The sequence below is a fragment of the Ischnura elegans genome, chromosome 2, assembly GCF_921293095.1.
Source record: "Ischnura elegans chromosome 2, ioIscEleg1.1, whole genome shotgun sequence".
Lineage (NCBI taxonomy): Eukaryota > Metazoa > Arthropoda > Insecta > Odonata > Coenagrionidae > Ischnura > Ischnura elegans.
Window position 1 is genome coordinate 41753766 of NC_060247.1, and position 15065 is coordinate 41768830.

Below are 15065 nucleotides of genomic sequence, written 5' to 3' on the forward strand. Positions count from 1 at the left end.
AATTACATAATTTCTTGTTTTCTCTTTCTTCGAAAAAGGATCGTGATTGACGTCATTGGCGATAAAAATAAATTCTATCGTGCGTGCGCTCATTCCGTGCGCACTCGAACTATAATCTATGTAAAAATAGCGAAACGAGAAAGTGTGTGGGTTGGGGTATAGGGCATGTTGTTGGAAGTTATCAGACCACGTGGTGGAAAGGGGAGGGGGGTGGTTGGAAGAGAGGGTAGGGGGCAGGTGGGGGCAATGAGAGAGAGAGACAGAGACAGACAATGGGGGCGTAGACTGTCATCTCCCCCGGCTGACGTCCTTGGGCCACATTCACCCCCCTCCCGTTCCCATGGCGGCGGGCCGAAAGGAAAAAAAAGCGAAACGACGGCCGCCGTCGCTTGCCACACGCCTCCTCGGCCGCCATTGCGCGCGCGGGCCCGCTCGAAATCGAAGGACGTTTTCCCCCCTTTTTCAAAGGATTGGGCGCGAGGGGTTCCGTCCAGGCGCCTCCACATTGAAACCAGACACTAAAAGGACCGTTCTACCGCCGAATTCGGATAGAATTTGAAAAATGAACGAATCCAGTACTTTCCCGTTATCCGATCAGTCGCCTCCTCCTCGAACTATTCGCGGTCAAAATTAGACGGCCTTAACCCTTTCACGGATAAGTTGTTGACGTCATCGACTCATGCATAGCGAGTCTCCACTTCCCAGCCGCTCCTATCCGCCACGCGCATAATGATGAAAAAATCGATGCAGATTAAAATCGTAAATCGAGTTTTAATGGTCAAATATGGAGACCAATCCATGATCTTCGGGTTTCGAATAGATTTCGATTTTTCAACTTCCATCTTGACCATTTCGTTTGATCTCAGAAGCGTCACTACCGGCCTACGAGAGCGTCATCCGTCCCACACGAAAGACTTTTCTCTAATGCCGGTAAAATTGGAAAGGTACGCCCTCGATCATCAAGAAAGCATCTCAATCATTTGATCAATGCTAAAAATTTTTAGTGAAACCGAATGGCTCAAAGCGATGATGACATAACTTTAATGTGTGCATATGTAAATATTTACTACAAATGATTAAATAATTTATTCTAATTAGGTTTTTATCTTCTACTCAACTTTATATTCTGAGTGTTTTTCGAGTGAATAAGAAATATGTTTTAGTACGAACTGTTTTCTTTAAAGAACCATCGATTTTTTCGATTAACCGATATTTTTATTCAATTTCGATTTTTGTTGGAAAGTCGAGGTTTTCATTTCGATTAAAAATCGATTGCTCGAAAAATCTATTTCGACAGGCATTTTTCCATCACTACTCGCGTGGCTAATTTTGGCTTAGACTCTAATGGCTGATTTCTTCCCTAAATCGTTTCCCTGAACGAGTACATGCCGCCCCCAACTCATGAAAACAGAGCGGCTACTTTCACGCTTCCTGATCTGAACTTCATGTATAAAATGGCTAAATGAAGTTTTTTTCCGAATACCGAATTATATTTCTGCATCACGATTTCATGTCTTAATGAGCGACCCCATTTTGAAAGCGTTTTAAAATATACCGAGATCCTTATTTCTCCCATTTTCGAGCAGCGAGTAACAGAATGCGCATCTTTAATGAAGGCTGATGTAGGAAAAATGAACTACGACTTTGTGTCTAAGAGGATTGAGAACCTGTACCACCATAAATACGGGGGCATGTTGCTGCCTTGTAGGTGGCTATTATGGGAAATCGTTTATATTGGTATCGTAATGATCCGATTGAAGAGAGTATGGTATGCGCAAGGCAACCGGCTTTTTTCCCTCGTCGATTGAAAGGTTCCTTTACTTTCGAAATTTTTCAATTCAACTACATTCACCCTAACTGATCTTTTTCTTGCTTCGGGAAGCGACCATAGATTGGCCGTGAACCCGCAAAGAGTTCCCCATAGGAGTACAGAAATGCGAAAGTTCGTCAGTGCAATAAATCATTCACATTCTAATTGACTCGAACTTCCGAATTCTTATTCAAATGTAGACAAAATTCGCCGGTATATAGAAATCGTCCCAATACCAACTAATACAGACATCATGGTCAGGGCTTCGAAAGATTAGAAGTATTTTGCAGTAAGGATAAGGATAATTAATACGGAAAAGGAAAGGATAATTTTTACAATCATATTTTTTATTTAGAATGGCTATCATGACGAAAAATTCACGAGATGATATTTCAGCAGATATAAAATAAGCGCGCGGTGTACTTTTCCACTGAACAAGTAAAAGCAAAATTTCCATTCAACTAAGGGAAAATGACATCGAGGGCCATAAGTATCTAATAGACTTAACGTTAAAACCTAATTTTTACCTCTAAATTGGAGGATAGATATTTGACTCACACCCCTTACCAACTCCGTATCCGAAGAAATTCTCAACCACGTGTGAAGACCCATGGGTTACACTTACCTGAAAGTAGAAAGAAAGCATATTAATTCATCAGTGACATACAAATTGGCATATTGAAACACAAATATTTATATAGAGATGTGACTTAATGAAGCGGGTAATGAGAAAGGAGGAATTTCGAGGAATTTATACACACGTAATCTGATCAAATCATTATCGCCGCAGTAATAAATTTTGTGAAATCCCTTTTCTGAAGCTTTCAACTGGGCTGGGTTGAACAAACATTTTCAATTTTATACAGTAACGAAACAAACTAAATTTGATATTAAGGTAATTTCCATCGTCATGATAAAAATGAAAAAAAATCTTATTCCTACTAGACGATTTTTAATGCTGACAACAGTTAAAAATGTCACACCTAAAAGTAGAAAAGTCACTGTAAATGTAAAATGTCTGCGACAGGAAGTCCCAGCATGTAGAATGCTATAGTAGCTTAACGAAATATCCGCGCAGTTCTATTCATTGCGAGTAATCCTGATAGCGAAAGAAAACGGATCAGATTTTATCACCACCAGCCATTTTAGCCTAATTGATAGCAATCCACACTAATACGATTCCGCGACTTCAGGCTAAAAGTATTTGTCTAAGCTCCACCGGTTCATGAAATACGAAAACTTCGCATCTATCTTCCATTAAAAAGCACGACTGCCCCTCATAGTCCAGGAAATGAAGCTCTTAAAAGTGAAAAACCTTGCAATTTTTTCAAACTGAATCGATTTGCACCAAAATTTGGGATTAGACTAATTATACCCCCTACTTCAAAATCTATATTATGCCGAAGGGCGCTTTTTATTATTTAGGGGTGAAAACTACCCCTAAAAGCTGGAACTTAAAAGATTATTTTTTAAAGCTAAATAAGTGTAAAATTTAGTTCAAATTATATGTATAATTATTTTTTTATGTTTGGAAAATAATTTTAAGGTGTTTCAACCCATAATAATCAACCCTTATTGGGGGTTAATGTAAAAAAGAATTTTCAAACTGAATCGATTTGCATAAAAATTTGTGTCTATACTAATCATACCTCCTTTAAAAAGTTTTTTCAAACCGAATCGATTTGCATAAATATTTGGGATTAGACTAATCATACCCCGTTCTTCAAAATCTATATTATGCCGAAGGGCGCGTTTATTTTTTTAGGGGTGAAAACCACCCCTAAAAGCTGGAACTTAAAAAATTATATTTTAAAGCTAAATACGGGTAAAATTTAGTTTAAATTATTTGTATAATTATTTTTTTTGTTTGGAAAATAATTTAAAGGCGTTTCAACCCATAATCATCAACCCTTATTGGGGGTTAATGTAAAAAAAATTATTTACCCTAAAAATAAAAATTATTTATCACATTGTGTCTTGTTATTCACTTTCTTACTCCTTTCATTATGTATTCACTTTTTTCTCTCATGATTTTAATCACAGCACAGAAAAGGTAGAACAATAGGATAAACAGAACAAACTTCGTAATGGTAACATAAACAAATAAATGTGCATTTATGTAGACATTACATGAAACACAATCAAACGGAGACTGTATGGCTTCCAGTCTTCCCACCACATGCATGCTCACAGGTCACTGTGAGCGAGGGCACACATACTCACATATGTGTATGTATATATACATCTTATGGGTATGTGTGTTTATTTTGTAGCAAATTTGAGTGTATCGTTAGCTTCTAACGTAAAATACACGAAGAATATGCTGATTATGAGGAATATTATGCTCTGAATTGTGGATTTCAAATTTTTCGAAAATAAATTTGATTGGTATTTCAAACATAGCTCCTTTATTTTTTATGATAGAAAGTTCATTTCAATTGTATTTTGTAGGGTTTTCACTGACTACAAGGTCATGCGAATTAAATTTTTTTCGAGTCATTAATTTTGAAAGGGGAGGGATTTAAGGGTTTAAATAAGGTGGAGCTCCCTTGGAAATAGAGGTTTTAATTATCAATATCTCACCAAATATTTATTATATAGAAAATTTAAACACACCAAAATATTTGAAAATAAAGGAGCTACAATTTATCACTCTGGCATTTTTTTCATATCTCCAGTTTTTTTGGAGTTATTTTGAAAAAAAGAGCATTTTTAACGAAATTGTAAAAAATGACTTTTCACTTTTTCCTTCATTTTTTTCAAAATTTAGAGTTGTAAATTAAAAAAAACTTCTAGGATCAATTAACAATACTTAAATAAAGAGAACTACTGAAGGGCATTGATCAATTTTGTCTAGTGTGGTTCTAAGGAGTTGTTTTCACTGATTTTTTCGTACAAAAAAGTAGGGACTGATCTTATTTTTAATCATAACTCGCTCAAATTTCATGATAAAAAATATTTTTTCTCATTATAAGAATTTTTTTTAAAAACACTTTAAAACAGATTACATAATTTTTCCTCGAAAATTACATTTTTCCCGCTATTTTGTATTGAATCTTTCAAATTTAGCGTATGACAAACAATAGATAACCATCAACAAGTTGTAGCTCGGTCCGAATTGGTCATAAAGGAAATATAAAATAAGATTTTTATATAATTTTTTACAAGCTACAGTTTTGTAACTCACAATTTCCTAATAAAATTAATACTTTTCAAGTTATTTGCCTATAATCGATTAAAATCGTTGATTTTTTCGTCAAAACACTGTTACTTTCAATCGCAAATACCTCGAAAAATATTAATTTTACGCAAAAAATGGATAGAACATTTTATTCTTAGAATGTATTTTTCTATCGATTCCTGTGGCCAAAATATAATTAAAAATTTCCACCCCCGAGATGGGGTGGAAACCACCCCCAGGGTAAAAGCGCCCGTTGGCATGATATAGATTTTGATTCTTGGTATATTCCCTACTTATTATGAAAAAATAAAGAAAATCGATTCAGTTTGAAAAAATTGCAAGCCAAAATGCTTCATTTCCTGGACTATCAATGGATATTTTTGGGGAACACAGGAACAAAATCATGGTCAGAATTTTAAGGGGTAACAAAACTACCCGGTTAACAATTATGACGGCTGCTTCTAAAACATTCACACCGAAGTAAGAGAGCGTTAGATGGCGCCTCTTAGCAAATAAGGGGTGAGAATAAATATCAGAAAATAATGACATCAAAGGAGTCATTCAGCAAAGTGGGTCAAAAAACGAGAGGTATAACTACCAGAGCTTTCCTCGTATAGATCTTTAACCTAAGACCTTGGAAAAGGCACATTCTCCAGCATTGCGTAACTGTACAAGAAACATCTTTCGAACACTCATAGCAAACACGATCATCTTGGAAACTAAAAATTATCATTCCATTGCTCGCGCGCCGAAAAAGGTGGAACACAATTTTGAGTCTCATTCACAACAAATCAGGCAAAAGAATTATGACCGAAATTAAGAGATGACAAAATTAGTCGATTCTACGGTTCATAAAAAAATATCATAATAGCTTTGGGGCTACTTCCAACAATAAAACAGAGCGACCGGAAATATAACGATCAACGCAAAAATGAAACAGACATCCGTTTACGATTCTTAGCATCGGCTAAGATTAATAATCCATTGAATGATGAAATCACTGTGTAACAAGATTATACACGAATTCCATTAATAAATAGAGACTAAAAATCGTTCAATATTGGCTTGAATAGATGCAGAGAGAGTTCACCCCAGACTAATCAATTGGGATTGGGAACCGTTATGAGGATAAAGGTTTTATCAAATTTTAATAGAACATTTGTTTGATGTATACAATTTAAGGGACTTTACAATCAGAAGAGCTATTTCTTTAAAGTATCTATCTTAAAACCACACCAATAGCTCTAATATATAAAACTAGCCACCAACTTATTTTACAAACCGAATTAGGTAGATCGCCTGAGAGGGATTAAGAATTAATAACCTAAGTTCTTGAGGCTTAAATCACAATACATGCATGTAATTAACTTAAATAGTAAACACACTGTCAGTTATTAGATAGTAATTCAACCAGAATTCTTCTTTGAAGTTAAGCACATCTGCATCCGTTGATTTCCAATCCACGTTTTCAATTTATCGATTATAACGTAAGATTTTCCATTGCGCAATACACATAGTGATTCTGGGATGACTAGACAAGGATTGATTTAGGCAAAAAGAAAAAGAAAAATATTAATGAAAGATTTTTTAAAATCAGGGAAATGACTGGGAAAGGAAGCGGGCGGTTGAGACTTCTCTAAAACTCGAACGAATTACACCGATGATGTCATCGGATTTCCTCAATCGTTAAAAATTTGAAAAAAAATATATTATCCATTTCATACGCTCTAAGAATCGATTAATTTTCAGAATTTTTATTGTAGAAACAAAAGAAGTAACGAGGGCGATACACGCGCAGCTCGATTCTCAAAAGCCTTTGCAAATACTCAAACGACTCTCTAACCCAGCTACCCTACGCCATATTCCAGTTTCGGATTTGCTCTCCTGATCTCGACGGCACAATCTCTCTTTATCCCGGGATTACATTTCGAGGTTTCAGGAAATGAATTTTTCCGTAGAGAGAAATGAGAGTCGATCAATTAAGACTTCTCGAAGGTCTGCGATAGAACATGATACCCCAATGAGAGTGCACTTTCCGCAACAAGAGAATCGCAACGCTTCCCGTAAATATGTTCACTGAATTTTCGTAGGGGGTTTTTACGGTGGATATACCCATTAAAATCACTGACTTCCGTGTTACTCAATAGCTTTTAGATCATAAAGTCACAAATATGTGCGGTACAAAATACGATTTCGTATAAAGAAGAAAAAATCTCACAGCCGGAAGTCACCTCGATCTTAACCAAGTTGATTTTACATGAAAAATTGAAGTAATTAGCTGTACTGTGTATACACAACGCCTAAATACCACAAAACAACTAGCGAGAAAAAATAATAAAAAAAACTACAAGGTAGTTATAGTCTAGTTCGTTGCCACAAGGTTATATCAAATATCACCTTCAAATGCTGAGCCGGCAAAAACGAAAACTAGAGACTTCAAAAAATGTTTGGATAAAAACGAAAGAGTAAAAGCGTTGACTTGTAATTATTGCACTTGAATTCAATCATGATTTGATATCACGGAGTGGGTTGATTTTAGCCATCATTCACTAACAAAATAGAGGTTGAATAATTACATATGTATACGTACTAATGCACGAAATTAGTCGGTAATTCGACCCGGGTTTCGATGTTACTACATCAACATTAGGTTAAAAGTAGTGTAAATTGGGGTAAATTTACAAATATTTTGAGGACGGAGAAACGAGTGGAGGTAGGGTTAGTGATAAACAAATATCAGTCAAAATCGATTTATAATCGAAATGAAAATCTCGACTTTAAAAAAATCGAAATTTGAACAAAAATTTCGATTAATCGAAAAAATCGGGGATTATTTTACGAGAAAAATACATATCATACAAAAACACTTTCATTAATCATTCGAAAAAAATCAACATACACATTTGGGTAGTGGAATAAATATTTCAAAAGATCCACTCAGAATGGGATTTAATTACTAGCAGTAGATAAATATTTATGAAAGCACGGACATTACAGTTTTGGGACCCGTTCGTCTCTACTTAATTTTTTTAAGACCGAGTAACTGATACAGATGATTTCTTGATGATGGAGGAAATGCCGTTCTAATTACACCTTTGATAAAAGACTTTCAATCGGGACGGATGACGTAATCATAGGTCGGTAATGACGCTGCGCAGGTAAAACGAAATGGTCGAAAAATCGAGTTCGGATCGAAACTCGAAGATTTGACCACTGGTTGCACTTCTGCAGCACGCACGAAAATTTACTGTGGACGTATGAGAGTATGTTTGAAGAGTTTTTTCCTTTTTTTCTTGGTTTAAACCATGAATTGAGTCAAAAACATATGGATCAAGATAATGGATCGGAGAACGCTGAGGAGAGAAAAATTCTTCCTCGAAACTACGTCAGGAAAATGATACAATAATATTCCGTAGCATATCGCGAAATAATACCTAAATGCCTAACATAACAAAACGGATTATAAACGGATATTACATTAACAACAATACAAATATTGAAATTACCAAATATCCCAGCTCAATCGGGGATACTCTAACGTAAGTGGAAAACTACATACTGCGAAAACCTTAGTAAACGATTATGCCCAGAGCGATACAGTCATATGACTCATGGAAGGTTTCTACTACGTAAAATAATGTGATGAATTCTAGAATGTCGGTTGGTTTATCCCAAATATATTTGAGCTGCAAGATGAATACTTCAATACAACATCGGATGACCGTTATGAAAGAATGTCCCAAAATTAAAAGGCTTGGAAACTAATAGTTCATTTAAATAATTGTCCTCGAACGCCTTTATTAGTAAACATCTATCAACATAATTTGTCTCTAATTTTAATCCGCTAAGTTGGATATGATTTCATATAATCATGCGGCGCCAGATTTATCTATTATACCTCAAATACAGATTTATTACAATATGATCAATTCTTCGCTAAAATTAAGGACGGCTTTAAATCGAATCAAAATTACACAGAAACTTTCCTTCTTGATTTTAAGTAATTTCCCCCCTGCGTTACCATCAACGCTTTTCTTTTTTTTCAATTTTTTGCCATTGCTCAGTAGTTCGGTTTGGCGCGGGAAGTTAAAGAACATAAGCTTCTAGTAGGCGTATGCCGATGCAGATAAAAAAAGGAGAAGCTAATGAAGAACTGTGAGCGAAAATATAAATAATTTCTGCAGCCTAATGATATTCAACATCCTCATCTTAATCGGGGAGAGACTAGAAAGCTTGACCAACTGCTCTCGGAAAACTAGTAATCGATGCCAAGAAAGCACGTTACTCCGATGGCCCACATTCTGGAAAATGGATAATCTCACACGTGGAGATGAGGTGCTCAGCGTAGAAAAGCTCAAACACTGCACCGCATTCCTATTACTCGGAGGGGCAGCCTTAGATGTGGGTATACGCTCTCTTTTTCTACATTTGAATACGCATAAAATATATATGAAACAAAAAGTTAAGTGCGACGTGAAAAACGAGCTATTTCAGCTCCACAGCTTCTACAAACATAACGGATATAATTGCATACATTAAATGACACTTTTGCCACGTAACACGATCACATAAAATATGCCATACGAGACGCTTAGGTTACCTGAATAAATTCCCTTCCTCAAATATCGATGAAATGTATGCCAAAGTATAATCATATTCCCCAGGATACTTTTACGTCGAAGGCTTGGATTCCACGAAATCACGTTTCAAAGAGGCTAAAACGATCAGCAATATAAATACATAATAAAATACGCACATTTTATGAAATCCTGTGATGATATTCACTGTTCACAGAGTCAGAGATCTTCAAGCATTGACGAGACTCAAAATTTCAGTTTCGAGCAGATTTAATACGATTGTAGACACAGCGGTATTTATAGATTGACATCAATGTTTAGAAAAAAATAACGGATCGGTTAGAGGTCTAGAGTATCGATTAAAAAAGCCTCGAAGAAATGCAGTCGTTTAAAAAAGGTTTAAAATAAGGTATATCAGGTCAGTCAGAGGAACTCTATATCGACGAATTCTCAATATACGCATTTATGTAGTATTCACAATAATTTAAGCTTCAAATAGATTATTACTATCATATAAAAATGTTTAACAAACTACAGTATTTATAGGTTGGCATCAATGTTTTGACACCTTTACTAAAGGTAACAATATTCACGAGTCGTTTAGAAGTCTAGAGCAACGAATTAAACAGGTTCGAAGATCGGTAGTTGTTTAAATAGACCTTAAAATAAGGCATACGGGGCCAGTAGAGGTATTTATATCGACGGATTCTCAATTTGTACTGTTTCCCGGGGATGAGATAGAATTGGGCCATAGAGCTGGCCAGCAAAACCAATAATTAAATTCATATTTCACTTTCCGAGGCAATGTAAACAATTCCCCAGCTCCAATGGCGTCCAGGTGAGCATAGTGTGATATTTGCATAGTGTGCGAAATTCCCGGCAGGAAGCAATGAAATGTATGCTCACCATGAGATTTAAGCCTCGCTCCGCACTAAATTTCCGCCTCCGCATAATACATAAATCCCAACGTTTAGACCCGAGGCAAATAGTTTTCCGCATCATTAACGAGTTATTAATCACAGTTAATAAACGGATGGGCGGTAAAGGCACCGTCCGCAATATCGAAACCTTGACACCCAATTCACATGACCTCCTACTATAGATAGCTGAGCATTATGCCTCGACATTTCACACCTTTAACTACGACCCTTACAGTAGAAATACCACACTTTATCGAAAAAAATGCACTGTAACCAATGGATCATCATCCACTGCGTCACTAAGTAAATACATTCCATGCGCGACTGCAAAAATTAGCGCCAAATAAATTAACATGAAGTTGAATTTGATTTTTCCTAGTTAATTCTCCCTAAAAACACTTTCTCAACCACAACTACGAGGGAATAACATTAAAAGATCTAATTTTAAAGTATTACTGATTTGAAATGACATTTCACAAGATAGAAACCGTAATCGCATCAAATTTAATAAGAAAAAGTGGTTTGAATATTTAGTGGAGGCATTATCAGATTACATTAGAGATAGATATCGTTAACAGGGAGATGTTAGGGAAAAATGTCATTCGACTGACTATATATTGTGTCCACCACGCGGAAGTTTAGAACGTTTATCACGAAGGCTTGGCCCTCTAGAGTAATGGAAATAGTAATGCGGCTGAAGTGGCACTCATTCCAAAGTTTAAAAGAAAAACGTAGCGTAGAATTGACGTTAGCGGCACACTTAACACGCCAAAATTCAAAGAATTCAGTTGATTATTTCGCGGAGCACAGTACGAAGTAAGCTAGCGTAATGAAGACTCCAAAGACATCATAAGAATCTCCCTTCTCTTCCTCGCTATATTCGAGCAACTTGGCAGTTTCAGCTTCGACATCGTGAACTATTTGTCCAATTACTTTTAGATTATATAGTGCTGGGCCTAAATTCCGATTAGCCTTCGTTCTCTTGGATGATCACTTTGTCATCGGTGAATACAACTGAGCGAGAAACTCCTTTTCTCTTATTTGCATTCCTGATGGCGCTAACTTTCTTCGATTGTCGTAGGTGACTAACAGTCGATTCGGAGAGAAAGTGCGAGGGCTGAACACCTTCACACCGAGATAATTTAGTCCCCCGTGGATGGATGACCTTTCGACCTAACTTTAAAATGTTCATGCCAAAACGATTCGTACCACATACACCTCAGTCACATCGATGCAGAATTGCCGTGATCGAAGAGAGAAATTCCATTAAGGATTATTAGGTATCTTTCAACGGAGTAATTTTCAGCCACATAAACATTCCCCAATATACAGAATGCATTCACAGCCGCCACTAACAATTTTATGTGAGTACGTGAAAAACCTCACTTTCGGCCGTAAACATTCCCGAAATTCAGCACAGGTCATTGTAAATTATACGGCTCCAATCGACATCCCCATGATACAGGATCACTATTACGCCTCCTGGCCTAGATTCGCAATTTCAATTATTCGGCGTGCACTTCCGATAGTTGTAACCATTAAACATGAATGCCGAGCCAATTATCCTCGTAATCAAAGCACTTTATTTCACCTTTTACATTGCGATCTAAATAAACGGTTACAAAAGGTACGGCGAATAATTGTCGAACAACTAGTCTAACCTTAACTCTACTGTATTATCACCACCTTCCATCAAACTCACCCCGGAAAATTATCTCAGTCCTACAAATTCGCTCTTTCCTGAAATTTTACACGAACACAAAACTAATTCACCATTTTCTCTTTCCAGACCCTAATGCACATAGTTTTAATGTTGAGCATACAAGTTTTCTCCTCAGTTCGCCTAAATAACAACGCCTCTGATATTATATAATATATGATTGATAAATATCAAACTATTTTGCTAACAGTATTCCATTTCAACCTTACTACATTAACATCATTCATTAATCATCCAGGCATCTGTTTGGCTCAATTCCCACACATCTGCATTCACGTAAGTCTTGAAACTTCTCATCAACAAATCAAAGTAGGTAAACATTTGCGACCTATACTGACATAAACAATCCTTTAATTTCCTTATACGCTCCTGAGGGCAAAATGCCAATAGTACCCAGTGCGTATTTTCACAGCATTAAACCACTAAATTTCAGCATTCCACAGCCATAAGTTCTTATATAAACATACAGATGGTAATCTGATAGGGCCAAGTGCAGAAGGACATGGAAGAGATAAGGCGAGACAGAAAGGGAGGCAGAGAATCGGGCCAAAAGGAGAGGTATACGACGGTGCGGTTAATTAGCGCACAGGATAGGCCTAGGAATAGGAGTAGATAAGTATTATAGTACAACAACAGTTTCAATAATCGTAAATGAGAGCAAGTAGGGGAGGGTGGTGTACCTAGGACATAGTGTACCTAGGAGCATTTGCCACTATCGGCAAGTTCTGGGACCTAGCGGCTTTAAACTAAGCTGTTATGTGAAAGATGCGCTAGAGTGCAAAACAGGTCAATTATGAGTCCATTTGGGTTATGCTTACAGAGAGGAGCCTAGTTCGAAGTTTTTGTGGCTGAAAAGTAAATATTTTTAGTTGTATAACCAAAAATTTTACCGAAATTCGATCACATCAACAGTGGTCATCGTAGCACAGGTGAAACTAACATGTAATTGTGAGTAGTATTAGTTACCTATTTGGTATTTTAGACGTAATATTAACCAGACAAATCAGCCGAAATTAAGAACGGCTACCTGTTGTACCAAGGGAGAAAAGCCCATTATGTACCTATGAACATGTTCCTATGCTTGTGATTTTTTTAGTCAGCCGTCATTTATGGTCTAACATTCTAAAATTTACTTTTTTATATTTCATTCATTTCATAATTGGACTTTAGAGAATGATATTACTTTTGGAGGGTTTAACCTAAGTTTATCTTTACTTGAAAGGTGTTATATTTTAAAATTGAGTTTTCACCTCAGCTACATTTATTTTATTTATGTTACACTTTAATGTACTTTCAAATTTAATAAAAAATCACATACATTTCCAGTTTTCACTTTTTAATTACTGTTCCCACCAATCTAACCTGTGTTCCATGGTACGATAGATACTCCTAGGTACATGAACATGATGTACCTAGGAACAATTATAAACACTTTAAGAAGTTTAAATTAGATCCATTAATAGTAAAGGTACACGTCTAAAACTTGAACCTGTGCAAAAAGTGTAAGATGGTAGCCCCATAACTATTCAATAAGGGGTACCTATGTATTCCATAATTATTTAAGTGTTTTCTAATGTAATATATTTGAATGTAAATGGAATAAAGTTATATTATTATTATGTTAAGTAATCCTGATGGATTAAATTGTTACTGTTAGACTGACTCTTATGTAAATATATTTTGCTTTATCTAAAAAAATTGAAAAAGTGTTCCGTGGCACAACACTCTCCGCTGCTCATTGAATATACTTTCAAAGTACTTTCTAGCCTACTCTTTCACCAAGCCTAAGATCGAGAATAAGATAAATTGATCCTTAAGAGGTCCTTCCATGATATCGTTCCGACAATAATCATGCCCTGCGCAACACGAAAGCGCTTGGAGGTTGCTACTGCCTACCTTGTGGCTCGTTATGAAAAGAGGCCCGATAAAAGAAAGATAGAGGATCTCCCGTATCATTCGATTAGTTGTACGCCCATAAAACTTCAGTCCCGAACGCTGCTACAATCTTCTTTCATCAAGATCACTTTTCGCAAAGAAAACAATTTTTACAGGGTTCATACCAACTACAAATTTTCGATTTCCCTGCCTTTCCTCTGATTTCCAGTCAAATTCTTTCATTTCCCTGACCTTATATTACAGGCAAACCACTGGCACATAGGAACTTCGTAGAAAAAAATGCGGAAAGGTGTATAATGAAATGAAATTTATTTAATATAAGTAACACTAGCGGGCGAGAACTGATGGACATCCTTTATTGTAGGAGTTGAAGGAATAAAAACTTTGCTTTTCCACAAGGTGATTTATTTAGTCTGTGAGAATTTAAGGTGTTAAATATAAAATTTTACGCTTGAAAATGCCTTGAGGATGTGACGCTGTAACGAGACCATGGTCGGACAAAATGAATAACTAAGCGGAAAAAACAAAGTTTTTATTTCTTCAGCTCCCACGAAATTTATTAATTCCTAGGGGATAATATATATTTCAGTCGAAGTTAAAACAAAAAACAAAATTTTAAATCTAAGCAGTATTCGCAAAAAAATATGAGATAACTAAATAAAATATAAACTAAAAAAAAACAAAAATCATCACAGAAACCGAAAATTGTCTTGCCTTGCCATTGTTGCAGCAATCTGATTATCGCTGGCACTTAATCCCGCAGCATTCTTCTCAGTTGCTATCTTAAACCTTTGGGCTTCAGGTCAACTAAATTTTGCACCAATGAATTGGTCTTTGTGTTTTTATCTCTCTATATCTGCATGCAAACAAAAAATGCCCACCTCGCCCCTCGTATGCAGCAGTGTTCCGCACATTCAATTTTAATTTTCACCTTTATGCTGTGCGTCAGCAGTATTTCCTG

The 15065-nt window shown here is 36.1% G+C and overlaps 1 protein-coding gene across 2 annotated transcripts in view; it reads right to left on the reverse strand.

Moving 5' to 3' along the window:
* LOC124153652 (calphotin-like) overlaps positions 1–15065 on the reverse strand; it is a 360116-nt gene that overhangs the window by 89442 nt on the left and 255609 nt on the right. The gene's annotated exons all lie outside the window — the stretch shown is intronic.